This window comes from Schistocerca nitens, chromosome 1 (genome assembly GCF_023898315.1).
Source record: "Schistocerca nitens isolate TAMUIC-IGC-003100 chromosome 1, iqSchNite1.1, whole genome shotgun sequence".
Classification (NCBI taxonomy): Eukaryota; Metazoa; Arthropoda; class Insecta; order Orthoptera; family Acrididae; genus Schistocerca; species Schistocerca nitens.
This window is the reverse complement of record NC_064614.1, coordinates 1,123,432,280-1,123,451,792: the sequence shown is the minus strand read 5'-3', so window position 1 is coordinate 1,123,451,792 and position 19,513 is coordinate 1,123,432,280. Positions and strand designations below refer to the sequence as shown.

At 44.4% G+C, this 19,513-nt stretch overlaps 1 protein-coding gene and 1 non-coding gene across 2 annotated transcripts in view; one reads left to right on the top strand and one right to left on the bottom strand.

Annotated features, from left to right (window-relative positions):
• Positions 1 to 19,513, top strand: part of LOC126199214 (G protein-coupled receptor kinase 1) — a 1,128,404-nt gene that overhangs the window by 754,734 nt on the left and 354,157 nt on the right. The window lies entirely within an intron of this gene.
• Trnas-cga (transfer RNA serine (anticodon CGA)) lies at positions 3,358 to 3,431 on the bottom strand. The gene has a single exon. It is a non-coding gene; the product is annotated as a tRNA-Ser (tRNA).

Below are 19,513 nucleotides of genomic sequence, written 5' to 3'. Positions count from 1 at the left end.
GAGAGGTTGCCGAATGTTTCGTCCAGCGAGCTTGACTAACTACCAATACGAGGTCTCCATTAATTGCTATCAGTGTAGAAACTGTTTTTAAATCAGCCACAGAATCACTTGCAACATATGCCAGAAGGTTGACATTGGCAATCATATCCTCCATTCTTGCCCAACCATGCTACTACAAAGGTTCGTCTTCTCGTGGCTTCTTCCCCTGTTGCTGTCCCCGTTGTGTCTCAAACATGTTATGGAGTGGGGATCGGGATGGGTCGGCGGCGGTGCTGGTCCGGCGTCGCGTCCCGTCACGCGTATTGCCTTCGGGCGCATATGCTCTTGCCCTCCCCCTCCCCCCCCCCCCCCCCTGTTCTTTACTCTTTCTGCCACTCCGGGTTTCTTTCTACCTCTTTGCCCGTTTTGTTTTCCCATCGTTTGGACTGCGCCCATAGTGTTGTTCCTCCCTTAGCCTTAGCCGCTTTGGATCATGAGACCGATGAGCTCGCTGTTTGGTACCTTTTCCCCTCCTCCCCCAAACCAACCAACCAACCAACCAACCGACCGACCGACGAGACATCGATTCGTCCCCTTCTTTAGGTTGGCTCCCACGGAGGAGCGCGACCGCTTGTCTTCCCACAGTAGCGAGTACGTGCGTCCGTTCCGCTTCACCCTTTACCCCTTTAAGCGGCGCTCGTGTCTGGTCGCCGATACGTCGGCGGCGCGATCGCGGCGGTAAACACCTGGCGTCTGCGCACTTAATTGTCCGGCGCGCTATTGTGGAGCGCGCATTGTGCCGGCCACTCAGGGAGATGAGCCCACCCACACCACAACCAACCACTTCCCAAGAGGCGGGCCTCGCGCCGTGCACGCGCTCACCGGAGGCCTACCGTGGTCTTCGCCAACGCGAGAACCGACAGGTTGTCGACTCGTTAACTGACTTCTCCAATAGAACATCGGGGAACAAAATCCTCACGTTTTACATCGCAGATCGGTTCGTGTTGACAGCTCTCGAGCTTCAAAATGCTATTCGTACAGCGCAATTCAAGATGAATGTAGAGATTACAAATGGCTATAACTATTTAGTGCTGTGCGATATATTCGTAAACGTTTATATGCTTTAGGTGTTCTGCGAGGGAGAGCAGAAAACCATCTACACTTCCGCCATCGCACACCTTTGGAATTCTCACAGTGCCTTCAGCGCTTGCACGCTTTCTGTTGGTCCACTGTTCTCATGTACGCGCCGTTCGACCTCGACCATTTCAGTTCTGTCAGTGACACCGCGTGCCCCTTATCTGAGTGATCCCTGTCGCTTGTGCGAATATTCCGGTTCCTGGCCATTACTTTTCCCTCACTGTCACACGCACAGCCTCCACGAATTTTCCTCGCCTATTGCATGCCATTCGCAACGATATCCGCCAGAACCTCCTGTGCCACCAGATCACGCTTCAGCTCGTTGAGTTCCTTAGTCGTAATGTGGAGGCAAAATTGCTCCACGTTGCGCAAGTGCTCCCTCTGCTGACGGTGAGTGGATGCAACCTTCAGGTGGACCTTGACTATTATGTTACAGTTGGATCTATCTTTAAAGTCCGTTATAAGTCACTTACCCTGCTCCCACGGAATGGTGGCCTTGGACTCGTCAACGTCCGTATAAGAGTTGACTGATTTTGGGGAGGAGACCAAACAGCGAGGTCACTCGACCCAGCGGATTAGGGAAGGATGGGGAAGGAAGCCGGCCGTGCCCTTTCGAAGGAACCATCCCGGCAGCCTCAAGCGATTTAGGGAAATCACGGAAAATCTAAATCAGGATGGCCGGGCGCGGATTTGAACCGTCGTCCTCATGAATGAGAGGCCAGTGTTGTAACCCCTGCGCCACCTCGCTCGGTAATCCGTAGCTTATGTGAGCTGCAGCATTGTATTTGAATACTACAAGAAAACATTGGACATGACGGGGCACGTCCCTAACTTGTAGCTTGCTTGAGGTTCTACAGCCTACCTGTGCCTCGCCACCAGTGTTTGTCGGCCAAATCGCACCTCACCTATTTCACTTTTCGGTCTTTTTCGTTACAGTTGCGCACATACCACCCTCACAGACCCATGCGTCCGCCCAGGGCCAAGGATTTTTACAACCTACTGTTGTGCCGTGTTCCCCGTCACATACTGGAGAACAAATATCCCTCCATCCAGTGGCCCAAAGTATGGAGTACCATTCACCAGCTCTTCTTCCCTACTGATGTTTGGGCCATTTGGTATCTTATAACCAACACGAAATTTGCCACGAAACAGCAACTTAATAACGTCAGCTTTTCAGATTCCCCTCTTTGTCTCCTTTGTCGGCAACTCGACACTGATGACCACCGTCTGACCTGCGGTTCTTCCCACGACCTCTGGCGATTCGAGCAGCAAATTACTGCTTGCTACATCTGAGTGCCACTGGCTGCGATCGAACTGCGAATGCTTCTAGACTCGGAGGACACACGTTTTCCTTTCGCCAAATACGATACATTACGTAGGTAAAGGGATGGGCGGTCAGTTACCTACTTCGCTAGGGAGAAAAATCCCCCCTCGAATTATGGACCATTTCCAAACAGTCCATGCAGCACTCGAAGATACATCACGTTACCGACTTATATTTGCAACTATCTTCAAGGTGTCTTCCATTTACATTCTCTGTAATTCTTATCGATGTAATACTATGCATTAAACAACTGTTCCCGTTTGTAAACTCTATGCATTAAGCGGTCTTAGCCTTTTGTAGTGGTTACCTTCTTTTGAAATAGCCTGTATTTAACACGCGGATATTTCAGTCCCGCTCCCTCTCTGGTGATACTTATACTGATATCAGAAGCCACAGATTTTGATTTTACGTAAACCTATACAGGGAACGGAAGAACAGCAGGCACAAATTGGCCACTTCTTACCACTGTGCGAGTTAGTGTGCATAAGAGCCTTTGAACTGTATTTGAAAAAAAATCGACTTTATCCTGTCCATGTGAGCAAGAATTGCATACATAAGTTATTTCTTTTTGTACTCTTAGTCGTACTATGTATACTTCAGCACAATTATCTTATCAATGCATATAACATCTCACGATTTACTGAAGTACACTGTAATGGGATGTGACGTGCCCAGAATTTTCCATCACCTCCGCCTCGAAATCGTTGTATAATTACAAAATTAAATGTCAAGATGCAATGATAAATCCGTATTCAGTTTACTACCGCACTATTTTTCACTAGTTATAGTGAAATTCCTCTTTCGTATTCTGAATATTGGTACTTTCACATTAAATAATGTTAATATTACCAGAATGAGATTTTCACTCTGCAGCGGAGTGTGCGCTGATATGAAACTTCCTGGCAGATTAAAACTGTGTGCCCGACCGAGACTCGAACTCGGGACCTTTGCCTTTCGCGGGCAAGTGCTCTACCAACTGAGCTACCGAGCACGACTCACGCCCGGTACTCACAGCTTTACTTCTGCCAGTACTTCGTCTCCTACCTTCCAAACTTTACAGAAGCTCTCCTGCGAACCTTGCAGAACTAGCACTCCTGAAAGAAAGGATATTGCGGAGACATGGCTTAGCCACAGCCTGGGGGATGTTTCCAGAATGAGATTTTCACTCTGCAGCGGAGTGTGCGCTGATATGAAACTTCGAGTCTCGGTCGGGCACACAGTTTTAATCTGCCAGGAAGTTAAGCACAAGATGAGTGCGGAAGTAGCAAGTGGTTCGGAAAGAATGGAAAGTATGTCAAGGAAATGGGAAATAAAACAAAAGCTAATGGTTGGCGGGTACAGAACCGTAGACCGTGATCGAAATGTCCGAAGTTCTGTTTTGTCAGTGTTTAAGCCTACAGCGCAGCGTAATGGCAACAGTGTTAATCATGTTTGTTGTGAGGAGTACAGTGAAATTTACTTGCACGTAAAGAGTTACCTAGAAATTCACAATTTCACGCCATTCGTGTGTGTCTAACAAACAAGCGGCATGTGTTGACCACAAACGCCTTCCCGAAGCTGCTCAGGAAAAAATTACTGACTAATGCGTGACTGTGTGTGCACAAGAATTGAGACCTTATGAAGCTATTGAAAGTGAAAATGTTTGGATGTGGCTTATAGACTAGTCGACCCTGCAGCGATGTACGGAAAAGTATCCGCAAAACCTATTATACCTAACCCCACATCTGCCTCACAAAACAGCACAGAAAAGGCGAAAAATCTTACAAAGGAAATTATACTTCAAGTAATTTTTTACGTGACGAAAGTGAATGCTCAACGACCACAGCTATATGGCCATATAGCTTAAGGAGAGATCATTACTTGACAAGTACAGCTTATTATTTTGTTAATTAGGACGCTTCTTGTTTATGACCTTTATGACCCAGTTTCGAGACGAGCCGAAACAGGTAAAAATATTAGAAAGGAACTATTCGGATGATGTGCCTCCTTAGGTATTCACTAGGCGCCATCAGTATCGCTGCTCTTCGTAGATATTCTAGACTGAACTGTTCCTGTCACATGCTGAACACAGTGCTAAGAAATGAGTTTAACGTGCAGTATACGTCACCCAATATCCCACAACTTTATTTTGTTCTGACTGCAGTGAAAGAACTTGTGACATTTGCAAAACAAAGTCGCCTTGTTCATGGCCTAAAGACAACAGTGGGGCAGACAAACGATACTTGATGGAACACACGATTGATCATGCTTGACTTGGTCAAAAGGCAGTATTCGATATTGTATGAAAAGTTCTCTGAGAAATCAGAAACAGACAGAATAAAAAGACTTCACGTTAATGGACGAACTGACTTCTGTTCTGATGGTATGTATGCTGTTGTGTTTTTATATTAACCTGGTATACATTAGCACGTAAATTATTGGTATATATTAGCACGCAAATTATTTCAGGACTTGTAAAGCACAGATTTTTCTCAGATCCCTTCAAGGAGACCTCAAAAGAACTAGAAGCGGAGGAATCGCCTACACTGCATCTCCCGTTGCCATGGAAGATGACGTTCCAGAAACACTTTTACGTAAAGATCCTTAGGACGGAGAAGCCTCTTAAATAAGTCCTGCGAATCCGCGCGGAAATTTGTGTAGAGGAAAAAGCAGCACGAGTTAGCTAATTTCCTGTGGACACCATTTCGCTATCTGAAAATGTCTGAATCTCGAATGCGTGAAGTCATAAGAGAGGTAAAGTATACAATTCACTAACTACTACATCAATAATTTCGAGTGAGCAGTCACAAGAGGGCGGTTCCTCGTGAAGCGCCGTCTACCAAACAAACCTAAATTGGCTGCAGAAAAGACGATCGTCTCAGGTATATCCTCATCTAACGAATAGCCAAATATATGGGAACTTCGTTAGACTGCCCAAGTAGAATCTGAAAGTAACTTCGGAGAAGTAGTAAAATGTTGAAAAATAATTCAAATATTTTTAAGAACGGAACATTGGGTTTTGTTTTCAGTAGCACTTTTACATTCTGCGGATTTGTCAAATGACATATTGAAAGTCTTTGTTTTACCACCATGAACAAAAGTATAGAAGTTTGCTTTGTGGTCAGATATTGTCGACAATAAGACTCCCACCGGTGTATTAGATAGGTACTTAAACCAGACTTGGTCGAAAATGTGGTTTCTTATTGGATTGAAAACAGACAAATGTTTCCGACTCCCCAGGAGATCGCCATTAAAATTTTGTGTGTACAGCCATCCAGCTTTGCATCAAAGAGAAATTTTAGTTCTGCAGGTTTCAGTGTAAGTGCACTGCGGCCACTTTTGGGCCCGAACAGCGTTGACGGTGTTCTCTTTCTTCGTACAACGCCATTCTCAGACAAACTGAGTGAATGAATAAGCTGTAAATATTTTTTCTCGCACTATCGGAGCGGGGTAGAGCAGTGATTAGCCGATTCGAGTAGCTTTCAGGAGGACAACGTTTCAAACTCGTGTCCAGCGATCCAGATTCAGGTTTTCCACGATTTCCCTAAATCGCTTAAGGCAAATGCCGAGAAGGTTCCTTCGAAAGGCCACGGCCGCTTTCCTTCTCCATCCTTCCCTAATCTGAGCTGGTGCTCCAGCTCTAAGGATCTCGTTGTCGACTGGACGTTAAACACAAGTCTTCCCTAATTCTCCTGTTTCACATCACCTTTTGTCTTATGTTCTCTCTAAATCGGTTGTTGATTATTGTATCAGTTTGTCTTGTAGGTTTCATTTATGTAAAGAATTCTCAGATTAGTGTTAGATTTATTGCAGCCAAATAAACGAACCTATTTCCTTGTGAATTATTATTGCATTGTAGACAGTGTGCTGGCAGTTTTATCGCAGTCCAAAACATCATGTTTTGAATTTAGTACATTGACATTCGTTTCACATGAAGACGCTTAATTCGAATAATCCATTGACATGATATAGTACTGTGGACCCGGCTTAATGCCATACTCAGTTTTTCTTTGGCACGAAAGAAATGGTTTGACAGGACAATAATCCACATCTCTGGAAAATCACGTGTAAATGTTTAGTACCCACTTCATGGAATCGCATCAGCATTCAGAAGTTTTGTTCTTGTGTTTGTTTATTTGTTCGATAGAACAGAATAAATAATGCTGGTTTTTGGCGGGCTCAGGTACTGCCAGTGTCAGCACATTTCATTCTACTGATTTAGTTGGCAGGAGAGCTTCTGTAAAGTTTGGAAGGTAGGAGACGAGATACTGGCAGAAGTAAAGCTGTGAGGACGGGACGTGAGTCGAGCTTGGGTAGCTCAGTTGGTAGAGCACTTGCCCCCGAAAGGCAAAGGTCCCGAGTTTGAGTCTCGGCCTGGCACACAGTTTTAATCTGCCAGGAAGTCTCTACTGATTTAGTTAGTTTCCAAAGTCGGTTCTGGAGCCGCGCAAGATACCCGCGCGGTCTAGGGCGCCTTGTCACGGTACGCGCGGCTTCCCCCGTCGGAGGTTCGAGTCCTCCCTCGGGCATTGGTGTGTGTGTTGTCCTTAGCGTAAGTTAGTTCAAATTAGTGTAATTAGTGTGTAAGCCTAGAGACCTCAGCAGTTCGGTCCCATAGGAAGGTGCCACAAAAAAAAAATCAGTTCTGGATGTGTCGAAATCAAATTTATCTATGTAATGGCCCAGAAATGTATAGAAATACACTATTTCGCTTAAAACGAAGATATTCAAACTGTAAATACATGTATCTGATCAAATGTATTAGCAACTGCATGTGTACATTTTAGGGGCAAATAGCATTTCAATAAGCTGCTTCGAATGTATTGTTGAGCATTTATCGCGCATGCGTCGATTAAAGTGAAATTCTTTTAGCAAAGAAAACTATTTCGCCCCATGAGTTTGGTTTTCAGCGCTTTTCACGGTCATAGGGATATCCCTCAGTGACATGAGGTAACAGCACGCCTACAGTGGTAGAGCTTGGTACGCAGCGTGACACGTATGTTTGATAGGGAGCCCGGCCCATCCAGTGCAGCGCGCCGCGTCAGCTTAGGGAGTGAGCCCTCGGACTGAACCGCACAACGCACAAGCCCGTGGACTGGCAGCACGGCGCGGTGCGGCGGGCCGACTTGCAGGACTCTGGTTTGAACCGTCGTCCTCCCGAATGCAATTCCAGTGTGCTAACAACTGCGCCACCTCGCTCGGTGCTCGCGTCGGTGTAAAGGGTGCTTAAGCCACCCCAGGGAAGAAGTACGTAACTGATGGGTCTTCATTGTTAGGAGTAAGTGATAGCAATCATGTTTTCAAACAATAATTTTTAGGTACGGTAGCTTCACAAACGAAAAGTTATGCCTTCGGGCATTCACACTGCGGCACAGACGTAAAAAGAATGTATCTACATCCGCACTTAGAGAATATAACCGAAAGTGCTGCCATCTTAAGTTCATGTTGCTTGTCGTTGCTGGACCCTCGTCCCATTTCATTACTGCTGTAACATCCACCTAACTGGATTGCAGGTCCAGTCATTTCAGCAGGTATGACGAGAAGATGACCTTTACCCGGTGATTTTTTGCTTCTAGAGTACATGTTATGTTAACCGGGGATCTAGAAACGACGGAGAGGCTCCGTCCCCACCGCAGCCGCAGTGGTCCGCAACCCCACGACGACTACCGCAGTCCACTTCACCCCTCCGCCGCCCCACACCGAACCCAGGGTAATTGTGCGGTTCGGCCCTCGGTGACCCCCCCCCCCACCCCCACCCCAGGGAACGTCTCACACCAGACGAGTGTAACCCCTATGTGTGGTAGAGTAATGGTCATGTACGCGTACGTGGAGGACTAGTTTGCGCAGCAATCGCCGACATAGTGTAGCTGAGGCGGAATAAGGGGAACCAACCCGCATTCGCTGAGGCAGATGGAAAACCGCATAAAAACCATCCACAGACTGGCCGGCTCACCGGACCTCAATTCGCCGGGCGGATTCGTGCCGGGGACCAGGCGCTCCTTCCCGCCCGGAAAGCGTGCGTTAGACCGCACATAATCGTCATTAGAAAAAAGCATTTGCTATTGATGGTCGTATTCCCATGCTAAGACGCATCCTCGTGTTTGTCCTACACATTTATTAACTCTTAAGACAGCCCAACATGGGGTCTGAACAGGCATCTTTCGTAAAGTAAAAGTAAGTACTGTTAATACTGTGAAGTGATATGCAAACATTCCAGGTAATCGGGACCGGTAACTGGTTATAAAGCTAAGTTCTGTATGACTCTAGTTTTGTTTAACTTGGAAATTGATTACATGAGCTACCAAACAGCAATGTTTACAGTTCTACTGTGGACTATCTCTGGGATGGATGACTATCTATTCGTCGTGAACGAATTAGTAAATACGTAAAGGAGGCAAAGTGTGTTGAGCAGACAGGTTTTCGTATGTGTGAACCACCCCTGCTGAAAAGCATGTCAACATTTCCTCCTTTTACAATGGAGACAAAAAACTGAATAAAACTGGTTTGATGCGATTTATCTCCTGGCATGATTTCTCGTATCTTTATGTAGGTATACTTACTTGTTATATAGCGTGACGTAAGCGGAAAGAGTGGGACGGCTTTGTTATTGTTGGGCATGTTCCGTCTCTGCAGTACACTGGATTTTCATATTAATTTTAAGATTAAGCTAACTGTTTCAAAATAAAATTGTAAACATAAACACCCTTTGTTGTAATAAACATTGTAACATATTTCTGAATAATATTTTACTTTTTCATGCTTGTATTACTCAGTTATTTTCATCCTCATGACGAGATGTCGTCGTTGTCGGCCACGATGTGACTGAATTACAAAAGTGCGTATCGCCTTGAGGGATATAGACCAATGATTTCTTCATATCCACTTCGTCGTTATTTAAAGGCAGTACAGATATGTAGGCTTTCTTTGCCGGGAGTTTCAAAGGTTGCACAGCTTTTCTCAGCCTAAAAGTGTCCATTGTGAAGCCAGTTGATGTTGCACGTAACACTGTGTGTGTTTTCAGCTGAAAATGTAATCTGATGGTACTTCGAGGTAGTGTGAGCAGGAATCCTCTCTAGGCGTGGTTTTTTTTTTTTTTTAAATAGAACTAGGCCACGAGGAATTCTAATCCATAGAATAATCTACCTTCATTTGAACACCCGAAAACTTGTTATCGTTTTTTGAGGAACGTTTTACGAGTTAACCAAGTCATCCACTATGTAGTATCTTTACTCTTCCTTCAGCTTCCTTCTGATTAGCCTGTGCCACCACCAACATCTTCCGGACTAGTCCCCCATCTACAGGAAAAGCAAAATTGACAGTGTTGACATGCCTGTGTTATCGTGCATACAGGTTTACGTTTTGCTGTAAACAGTGCATTGATCCGCTCAGAACCATAATCTTAAAAAAACGGAAATTTATAAATTTCGAACTAGTTGCCTTTCTGCAGTAAGCGACTCGTGCAGTCCTACGATCTTTCCGCAGTTTATCTACTGGGAAAGTAAGAAGAATGTTACAACAGTGTTGTTGATCACTTGATCATGACATCTTTTCTGCTTGAATTAGAATACGTAAGTGTTATCTTTGTAGATGGATGTGTACATGTTGTGGAAGGCTATTCGTTACTGTACTGGTAGGATGGAATACTGTACCTCGATACTCTTCTTAAAGAAAGAGAATCAGGATCTATAATGGTTTATAAAACTATGCTCTGTATGGCTGTAGTTTTAACGTGGAAATCGATCACAGAAAACAGTGATAGAGCATTTGTCTTGTAGCCGATGGCGGTTTATTCTACCGGGTGACTGAAATGATTTCGTTTGCCCCCGTTATTACCTATAGAACCAAGACAGGGAAACATACTTTGTCATGCACTCGCAGGTATGGCTGACAGAAAACATAGCCTTCCCAGATCTGTTGTGGTCGTGTTTTTCTTGATGTATGCCCGAACTCTAGGTCCTTTATAAATGGATCACATGTTTAGACACCTATTCCTAAAATTTTTCAGAACACACACACACACACACACACACACACACACACACACACACTCATTCTGTATGGTATCATGTGTCACTGAAAAAATAAAAAAAGCGGACGTAGTGTGTGTGTGTGTGTGTGTGTGTGTGTGTGTGTGTGTGAGAGAGAGAGAGAGAGAGAGAGAGAGAGAGAGAGAGAGAGAGAGAGAAGGGGGGGGGATTGAGGGAAGCGTTCTAATTTCTCTTATCCTACGTTGGATGCGAACATCCGTTCACAAGAATGTTTTTGAGCATGTTCATTGAATTCACTGGTAAAAAGTCCAGCATCACGTTATTGGTTTTGAAAGAACTCTTCTACTTAGTGAAGGGTGTGACAGCATTTCCGCAAGCTAACCGCACACCAGGTTGTATTAATAAATGAGGGATATAATTATTGCACACCCTATCTTAAACATATGGTCCCTAAACAAATTACCCAGCAGAGTGGTATAAGAGGAAAAGATCATATGCTGGATCAGAGGCATTTTCTAAATGATTTATCACCTTGCAAGAGAACGAAAAAAGCTTTAGTAAATATCCTCTGTACAGACTTCTCCTCTCGATAGCGTCAGGCTCTGAACTTGAATCCGGTGTTACTGCTTTTTGTCATACCGCCTCGCCTCCACATTGGCCCATCTTAATGAGATGTTGCCAAATAGTCTGACTGGCACCTACACAACTTCATTGTCGCAGCTTACGTCAATGTGGGAGGACCAGACTAGTGACACGTGCATTTTTTTAAGGAAGTGACTAATGCAGTATCTGCTCAAGATACCTAGATACCTCTGTGTAGTTCTGAACTGACCATTTTAGACGAGAGGCGGTCCAATATAAAATGGGGTGGGGAGTGTTTTTTTGTCAGTAGAGAGGCACTAACACCATAATGGGTCGGTTAGGAGAGCTGAGAGACTTCGACCATTGCATCTACATCTACATGGATACTCTGCAAATTACATGTATGTGCCTCAAAGAGGGTTCATGGAACCACTTTCACAATTCTCTATTATTTCAATCTCATATAGCGGCGGAAAGAATGAACACCTATATCTTTCTGTACGAGCTGTGATTTCCCTTATTTTATCGTGGTCATCGTTCCTCCCTATGTAGTTCGGTTTCAACAAAATATTTTCGCATTCGAAGAAGAAAGTTGGTAATTGGAATTTCGTGAGCAGATTCCGTCGCAACGAAAATTGCCTTTCTTTTAATGATTTCCAGCCCAAATCCTGTGTCATTTCTGTGACACACTCTCCCATATTTCGCGATAATACAAAACGTGATGCCTTTCTGTGAACTTTTTCAATGTACTCGGTCAGTCCTATCTGGTAAGGATCCCACACCGCGCAGCAGTATTCTAAAAGAGGACGGACAAGCGTAGTGTAGGCAGCCTCCGTAGTAGGTCTGTTGCATTTTCTAAGTGTCCTGCCAATAAAACGCAGTCTTTGGTTAGCGTTCCCCACAACATTTTCTGTGTGTTCCTTCCAATTTAAGTTGTTCGTAATTGTAATACCTAGATATTTCGTTGAATTTACGGGTTTGATATGTCACCTGAATAACAAAGTCATCAGGTACATTCCAGTCCTTCTAAAGCTGCCGCAAGTCGACTATTGATGAAGTGGTTGTGATGTGGAAGCACGAAGGAAGAACTGCCGGTAAACCAAGACCACTCGGGCCTCATGTACTGGCGGACATGGTCCGTCGAGCTTCGCGGATGCTGGTTGTAAGAAACCGCATTTAATCGGCCGATCGCATCACTCGTGAGTTCCAAAGTGCTACCAGCAGTCCACCTGGCACAATGCCTGTGCGCTGGGAGTTGCAAAGAATGTGCTGAAATGAGAGAGCATCTCCTCATAAGCAACGCAATTTCAGTAGTCAGTACTAAGCGCCACTCGAGGTGGTGTAAAGGGCGGTGCCACTGGGCAGTGGATGGCTGAAAAAGAATGGTTTGGAATGATGAATCATACTGTACCCTGTGGTAATCCGTTGGAAAGATTTGGGTATGCCGAATGCCAGAGAACTTTACCTGTCATCACGTATAGTGCAACAGTGAGATACAGAGGAGGCCGTGTGCGGTATGAGGGTATTTTTCGTGGTTAGAGTGTAGTTCCCTTATTGCGCTTAAGAGAACGATGAATGCGGAAGGATGTTAACACATTTTACAGCCTCGTGTACTACGTTCATTAGAAGAACAGTTCAGAGACGGTGATTGCATCAGCATGATAATACACCCTTCCTTCCTGAAACTGACTGACCTGTCCAGGGTAGTGCAGTACGTTCGGGACGAGTCAGAACGGCGGCTTCGTTCCGGAATCCGATGTCCAACATCTCTGCCTCATATGGTTAGGGCATATTCAGACATTTCGCTGAAAGCCTCCTCAGCGGAGTTCAAGCTCTCATAAAGGCGAAGGGTGGACACAATTCGTATTACAGTAAAATGTCCGAATACTTTTGATCAGATAACGGATTTTGTTCGCTGAACTTACGTCAGCATCATAACACACACGACCTTGTCCCATAATGCTGACTGTACGTCAATCTCATAAAAAATAATAGCAACGAGCATATACGTCCTGTAATTTGACAGGACCCTTCATCATTGTGTAGTCAGATTCCCACCTCGTCGCCACTTGGAAGCAAGACCGTTGTCCTGGCACACGTGTACTAGCGACGCTTTACCCGTCGCCCTCATTATCTTTTTCCTTCCGAGAAAGAAACCTTTGTCTTCTAGCATAACTTCTCATTTTACGGGCGAAGTGACGCCGGACCCTTACTTTCGCAAGCGGCAGTCGCTGTCTTTTATGCGGGAACGTTGCCGCAAAAAGAGGAACGAAACACTACTACGGCTTCCTAGTATGTGAAATATGGAACTGGTAAGATGTAACAACGAATTTTTTTTCACAAAAGCACTTTTACTTTATTGCCATATTTTTCAACAGTTAAATCGAAAAGGCTACGTAGGTCATCAAAGGGGAAACATCTGGTGTTACAGCGAGGGGATTGCACCTTCTCTGCGTAAGATTTGCTGGGGATATTTCCCTAACAGCTAATAATGAAGACCATTGTCAGGATATACTTTTTAAATTAGCAACAGTTCACCAAAAGCAAAACAAACTTGAGTGGGGCACTTCATACGAAAATTGAGATATATATGAAGCAGAAAAGTTGATAAATTTCGTTATTTATCCAGCTTAATTACAGAAGAAAATAAATCCGTTATGGAAAGCGGAAGAACCTGCGTTTAATGAGAGTAGAAAGGAAAACTACGGTTCTGTTCCGTCGGAGACAAGCTCCGAAATGGGAAGGACACTTGCCGTGTCTTCTCGAACGAACGCCCCCGATATTTTCCTGAAGCTGTTTAGGTAAATCGTGGAACACGTTAATGTTGATGCTGCAGTGGGCTTTGAACCACCATCGTCCCCATGCACATCCCGTATCTTACCACTGCGCCACCTCGCTCAGTCTAATCAGAGAAGACAACTGTCAGTGGACGAGTTGTTCAGTACAGGCAGGAAAAAAAAATTACCAGGACGTTCTTTTTAAATGTGCTGCTGTATGCGTGTGAAAGCTGGACAGTCGTGAAAAAAAGGCAGACAGCGTTTAGAAGCGATGGCAGTTTGTCTTTGGAGAACACTAAGGAGCACCAATAGCACAGAAAGAAAATACAATTAAGATTTTTTGAAAGAAATCAGTCAGCGAAGAAACCTCATAGCGACTGTTCAGAACGATGAAATCTTCAAAATTATGATATATTTTCGATATTTATCTGTGTAAGTCAATAAGTATCTGTAACTTTGCTCTTATTGTGCTTAGGTTGGCTCAACGGCTTAATGTGTTTACCAGCAGCTACTCGCCTGTACTAAGTTGCAGCGACAACACGTCAATCCGCTTCGTGCTGTTGCGACCTAAAAATGGGATCATAGAAGAACAGCGCTCCGTATCAGTTTTTTGTGGCTCGAACAGTTCTAAAGTGGCTGAACGAGCGTGAAGCATGAGGGAAGGGCGGGGGCATTCAGCTACAGCCACAACTAATGCCAATATTAACAAGTCCGTTCCTTTATTCTGAATGACAGACAAGCGACTGTTGGTGATGTGGCAAACCACGTGCAGATTAGTCGTTCTGTGTGTAAAATTATGTACAACGAGCTCAACTTTCATAGAGTCTCTGTGAGATGGCTTCCAAAATATCTAGATGGCGAGTACAAGCGTAACCGTACGAAAGTCTGTCACCATGTACTGGACCGTTATGCTACCGATGACGAAATGTTCCTGAAACGAATGATCAGTGTAGATGGTCGACTTAAAGATATCTTAAGAGGCCGTCGATTCAGCTCCGATCAACACGTGAAGGAAGTAGTGGGTACGTGGCTTGCTGCACAACCAAAAATTCTTTTTTCAGACTGTGTCGCTTAGCTTGTCCAACGGTTGACTAAGTGCTTTGAAAAGCAGGGTGACCAGCTTGAAAAATGATACCAATAAAAACTGTGCGCTCGTGTTACAATAAATTATAAAAATTAATGGCAGATACTTGTTGACAGTACGTTTTTAAAAAATCTGTTGGGGGAACACTTTTGGAAAAGAAAACCAACAGGACAAGATCTATTGGAGGTCAGGAAATGCCAGAACCATCAAGAAATGAAGAGGACTGTACAAAACAGAGAAGAGTGACTTTAGCGACAAAGCGTAGCCTTCAGAAGTCGATGATGAATTTTACTTCTCAACAGTGTCTCTTCCAAAGTCTAAATTTTTAATTCAGCGATACTGCGTTCTTTAATCCCATCGGTCTGGACGCCAGCGCACGTAATGGAAGTAGTTGTTCTGTTGTATGACGACATTTCTTCTCACAAAGCTAAATTTTATGGAGAGCACAGTGTTTTTGCATAAATCAAGATCTTTCTTCAATTAACTCTCGTTTCGTACGATATGGTAATGAAGTGCAGGCTGCAGCCTTTCTGTTGCTGCATTTGTCCGTCTAATCTGTTGTTAGTATATCCTGAAGATCCCATAAAGCAGTGTCATTAAGTGACGGAACAGTTTTTCCGGAGACGGAGGTTTCGCACTGTTTCATTGGAAGTTTCCGGTTTCGTCCGGTTGTGGGTTGAATTGGTAACGAGGGCTCTGTAATGTTAGGATAGGGTCGCTTTCTCGAATTCCGTGTACAGTCTGAGGCATTTCTTTCTTTCTAGACACTTCTTGACGCACTAAATATTTTTTAAATCTCGTTCAAAAAAATGGGTCAAATGGCTCTGAGCACTATGGGACTTAACATCTGTGGTCATCAGTCCCCTAGAACTTAGAACTACTTAAACCTAACTAACCTAAGGACATCACACACATCCATGCCCGAGGCAGGATTCGAACCTGCGACCGTAGCGGTCACGCGGTTCCAGACTGAAGCGCCTAGAACCGCTCGGCCACAACGGCCGGCAAATCTCGTTCACTTTCGTGAATAGACACAGGGGGCTCCTAAAATAATGACGAGCAATGTTGGCGCCTTCGTTATTTTCCGAGAGGAAAATATAAAATCCGATTTTTTAAGTGGAACTACGCGATTTTTCTTTTTTCTATATAGTAGGCCTGGATTAATCGTCTTGCTATTCACGGATTTGTTGACATTCTCCGATAAATTAGTAGTATATCAGCCAGTTTTTTGCTAGGAAACATCGCTGTAGAAGTGAGAAACATTCTATATTGTAAATATTTTACGAGCAGCCTGAATTAAATTTCTCTCTCTCTCTCTCTCTCTCTCTCTCTCTCTCTCTCTCTCACTCACACACACACACACACACACACACACACACAAAATAAAGCACTCTTAAAAGAATAAATCGGTGTTCTATATAAACTTCATCGTGCCTTCTTCTCTTTTGGCTTATAAAGTATAGTGAGCACACAGTATGGGCATCTACTTGGTGTTAATCGTTAAATGACCACCCCCTCCTTTTCCCTCCGCCTGCTATTGTACTGGTGGGAGCACACTTGTAGGACACTCCGACTTACTCGCCATTTAACCGGGACCGTTGTCTAGCCGTAATCTCATTTTAAACCGACGAAACGAGCTTCGCTTTATTCAGTAAACTCTTAAATGCCATTTTCCATCGTACCTGTTGCTACTATGGCCTGCTGAACTCTTAAATCTTTTTTACCCTAGAACACTAAAGGATGAGGGATCTTACGTTCTATTAAACCTTTGTAAATTGTTCTACTCCAAATTTATTCAAAGGAAGTCATAATGTATAGATCATACAGTAGATAATTACAATTAGTAGATCTCCACTGGTACGTTACATACCAGATTAGGTACAAAATGTCCTGTTTTGTACCCTTCCGCATCCGCAAATTTTACGTGTGTTTATTAATCTAGGATTAAACGAAACAAACGTTAATAACATTCTATATCTTTATTCTTAACATTTAAATACCTGCAGCCCTCTGCCGTTAGAGGGCTCCGAATTGTAGCGTGTAATATGACGATGTAACGCAACTATGCCGGTGCCTGAGAAACAGCGTGATATAATCGAGTTTCGAATTCGAAGAGTTCGTCCATACACGGAGCACCCTCTGCTTCTGCACGGCAATGCCAGATCGCACACTCGAGTGCTGCGACATCTGCAACAATCCGACGCCTTGGGTTCACTGTCATAGATCATCCCCTGCACAGTCCCGACTTGGCCCCATCCGATTTTCATCTGTTTCCAGAATTTAAAGAACACTTTCGAGGACTTCACTTTGATAGTGATGAAGCGCTGCAGGCAGAGGTGACGTTACGACTCCTTCAACAAAGTCAAAACCGAGCGAGGTGGCGCAGTGGTTAGACACTGGATTCGCATTCGGGAGGACGACGGTTCAATCCAGCGTCCGGCATTCCTGATTTAGGTTTTACGTGAATTCCCTAAATCGCTCCAGGCATATGCCGGGATGGTTCCTTTGAAAGGGCACGGCCGACTTTCTTCCCCATCCTTCCCTAATTCGATGAGACCGATGACCTCGCTGTCTGGTCTCCTTCCCCAAACAACCCAACCCAACCCAACAAAGTCAAACAATCTAGAGTGACTCTCTCGCTAGGAAAAATGTGTTCGTCGCCAGGGTAACTGTGTCGAGAAATAAATATGTAGACATCAAGAATAAAGATTTAGAATATCAATAACGTTTGTTTTGTTTAAATAGCTTTAAGAGCTTTCGCATAAAAATTCCAAGGCATTACTTTTCAGCACGCTTTCTTAATTACGTTTAGGAATGCGCCGATGTATCCAAGTTTCGTCGGCGCTCACGGGTTTGCAAGCGGATTTGCAATTGTGTCCAAATATTTCCCATTCCTGTGTAGAAATGTTGGTCCATTCCTGTTTTGCTCAAAAGTGAGAAACCCCAGCACCCACTGCAATCAGGCTTTTGCATGGCCAGATTTACATGGAGATACTACTGTACTTCATTCGTTGAGATGCCTTATCACTTTTAACTTGCAGCCTTCCTTGGAATATAATGAACTTCGCAAATTGTTTCCTGCGTGATGACCTCTACTGCCCGCTTGAAGTATTCTGAACTTCAGCGATCACGTCCCAACTCTTATCTGTACGTAAACAGTTTTCAGCGCCAAAGCATACTCCCATTGACTTAATTCTCTTCTGTCTTCTACGTCACAAGCCACGCCAATCACTGAAAATTGTCTCTCTAGGCTGTCATTCAAAAACACACCTTGTTACTAATTTCTGCCTTTTCCCGGAGTGTACCTTATGGTCTGATATTTTGTCGAATGAGCCACGTTCACAAGCCCATGTGGGCCTTTCCCCAGCTCATACAGATATGTCGGGCAATAGCCATTTTGGTCTCTCTCGCAGCAAATGAAACAAGAGGTGTACTGTGAAAAGTCGCAATTTATTTCCACGACGCGCGTCAGCGCTTTAAATATCCCTCAGTTGGCTACATATGGTTTCATAAGGTATGTATGTGTTTTGTGTACGATTTCGATGTAACCTGTGGCACTGTCTAGTAGAAGGTTACAAAAACAAATCTTTATTTCAGTACATTGCCCGTAGTTTTTTGGAGGTTTTTGACTGAAGCGATGAACGAAACTTCAAATATAAAAGTTTAAGTAACTCCAGGCTCCTTTTTTCTTTCCTGCTACATCACGTACACCATGACACTTTGTAAACACAACTAACTAAAATAGATTCCTCCCGAACAGGCATGAAGGCGCAACGGTACTGACAGGCCGCCGTGTCATCCTCAGCTCATAAGCGCACTGGATGCGGATATGGAAGGACATGTGTTCAGCACACCGCTCTCCCGGCCGTATGTCAGTTTCCGAGAGCGGAGCCGCTACTTGTCAATCAAGTAGCTCCTCAGTTTGCCTCACAAGGGCTGAGTGCACCCCGCTTGCCAACAGCGCTCGGCAGACCGGATGGTCATCCATCCAAGTGCTAGCCCAGCCCGACAGCGCTTAACTTCGGTGATCTGACGGGAGTCGGTGTTACCACTGTGGCAAGGTTCAAATGGTTCTGAGCGCTATGGGACTTAACATCTGATGTCATCAGTCCCCTAGACTTACGAGAACTACTTGAACAGAACTAACCTAAGGACATGACACACATCCATGCCCGAGGCAGGATTCGAACCTGCGACCGTAGCAGCAGCGCGGTTCCGGACTGAAGCGCCTAGAACCACTCGGCCACAGCGGCCGGCACATGACGTACTCCATCGGCTTCTGCCATCATCGAATCCAGTCATATCGAGATTCCAGAAAATGACACTTGAAGAGGATAAACAAACAGATGCCATCTGAGGTAAAAAGAGCTGCTTTTGGAACCATCTCGCAGTGGACAACGCGATAGCAACCCTTTCAATAGCGATAACGACGCAAGCGACTAATGTGACAACCATGTCGATTGGAAAATGTGAAATATCGAAAAAAAGTTCAATATGGCAGTATCCTTCTAATTCGTTAAGATTGACCTTACAATAATTTATATCCGAAATTTTACTCGAATCTTCTAAATTTATAGTTTTGGATCTGCTATTTTGAATTTTGTAATTGCAAAATCAGATTCGTAATCAGGCATCCCAAAAATGTAAAAAGAACACGGTTTTG